Consider the following 2219-nt stretch of genomic DNA (forward strand, 5'->3'; position numbering starts at 1 on the left):
TAAGGCATCTCCCCTTGGATGGAGGATCCCAGTAAGGCAGCTCCCCTTGCATGGAGGATCCCAGAAAGGCAGCTCCCCTTGCATGGAGGATCCCAGAAAGGCAGCTCCCCTTGCACGGAGGATCCCAGAAAGGCAGCTCCCCTTGCATGGAGGATCCCAGAAAGGCAGCTCCCCTTGGATGGGGATCTCGCCCAGGGAGCTGCACGTGGCCCGAGCGGGATGGCCATGCTGGAGGGTCCTGCAGCACTCCCCGCTCCCACCCCTCTGCCCTGTTCATTCCCTGTGCTGCCCAGCATCCCTTGGCTCCCCCGGCACATCAGTGGACCCTCAGGAGGGTTTCATCCCACCCCGGTCTGTGCCATCAGAGGGTCCCCATGTGCAGCCTCCTGCAGGCAGGGGCCCAAGGAGCTCCGCAGGCAGCATCCCTCTGCCAACTGTTCTTCCACCAGCAAAATCCAAGTATCTGGGGCTTTTCCTGGAGTTTCTTGTGAAACTGGAGGACGTGCGGGAGGAGCATGTGCCCTGCAAAGTGGGGCCAGCCCCACTCGCACCCAGGTTCTCAGGGCACAGGGGAGCGGGCGATGCTCAGCTGGGATCACAAACCGTTCCCTTGCTGGAGAGCAAGCAGAGCTGGTGCTCCCCAACCAGCATCGCCTCCAGAGTCCCGCAGAAACAAAGTGCTTGTCATCGGGCTGTGAGGGACCCCCATCCCCGCCGCAGGCCGTCCAAGGGGGACTCAAGGGCTCAGAGCCTTTCTCCACTTTCCCCTCTTCCATCCCTCTATCATGAGATGGCTTCAGAGCCTGGGGGAGCTCTTGCTTTTCACGGCTGCTCTTTAAATGGAGGAGTTTGAACATGGCACTTTGGTTTGGTTTGGTGCCTCCCTGCTCCATCCTGTGCGGCTGCAGGAGACCTCTCATCCCAGCGGTGCCGCCCGCTGCCCACTCGTCCCTCTGCCCCCCTCTGCCCCTGGCCACTGGAATGGCCAAGTCCCGCTGGCTGCCTCCTGGCCTTGCTTACCCACGGCGTCACGCCTGCTCCTACCTCCTGCACCGCGTCTGGGCGGTCCTGCAGAAGATCCAGGCAAGGGGAAGGCAGCTCCTTGTTGGTGGCTCTTCTCCAGGTGGTGGATTCAGCCTCTACCAGAGAGCTGAAATTGCTTGGGGCACGGCCAGGGGGACTCCACGTCCTGCTAGGAACTTGCTCACGGTGACAAACACAACCCTCGCCAGCAGACTTGCACTGGCAAGCAATGAGAGATGCTCCAAAGCATCCAGACCCTCTCTGCACCCCGCTCTGCTTCCGAGGCTCCTAAACACCTCTGGCAGGAGACCCCAAAGGCTCTGGCAGGGTCTGGGCAAGGAGGACGCGCGAGGAGCCCCAGTGCAGGAGCAGGTAATGCTCAGCCTGGGGGTATGTCCTCCCTGTGAGGACGCGGGCTGCTGGCAAATCCGTCCGGCCCCTCCGAGCTCCCAGCGGGCTGCCCCTGCCAGGGACGCATCCTGCTCCCAATCTGCTGGGAAGGCAAGCTCTGCCTTCTCTGTCCTGCATCTCCCGCAACTCGCATGGCCCTCCCGGAGGCTCGCCATGACTTCGCCTGTGCCTCCAGCCTCCTCCGGCCCGCTCCCCCCAGGGAGCAGGGGGCGACTCAGGAGCCACGGGGCCGGGAGGGGCGGCCTGGGCCACCATGAGGTGGGGTGCTTGCCAGGGGCCAGCGCAACTTCACCTTGCATGGAGGAGACGGCTGGGAAGCGGTTAACACTTTGGTACTGGATTGATTTCTCCTGGAAGGAAGGAAGTGTCCTCACGCAGAAAAAATGCAGAAATAACAGGGTTGGGGTTTTTTTTGTTTTTTAAAAATAGCTATTCTCTTTTTCCAGCCATCTGTGCCATTTGCAGCTGATGGGAGGGGGGGACGGTGCTGGATGGGGGGAATCATTTGGGTTTGGGACCGATATTGCATTTACAGTGTACAAAACAAGAGAGGACATCTGTCCCCAGTGGAGTATTACGCACAGACCTAGGATTCCAGCGTTGCGCTCCCGTCCCGTGCTATCATTACAGATGCACAGCGCGGAGATGGCCATGCACAGCGCCGCGCTCCCGGCTCCCTGCCATCTTCCTCGGATGCATTCCGCTGTGGCTCCCTCTGCCCGTGGGCCATGCCGGCTATTCCCAGACCTTGCGTGTGCTTCCAGCCACAATGGTCTCCTTCCCGC

This window comes from Egretta garzetta, unplaced genomic scaffold, assembly GCF_000687185.1.
Source record: "Egretta garzetta isolate BGI_Z169 unplaced genomic scaffold, ASM68718v1 scaffold452, whole genome shotgun sequence".
Taxonomy (NCBI): Eukaryota; Metazoa; Chordata; class Aves; order Pelecaniformes; family Ardeidae; genus Egretta; species Egretta garzetta.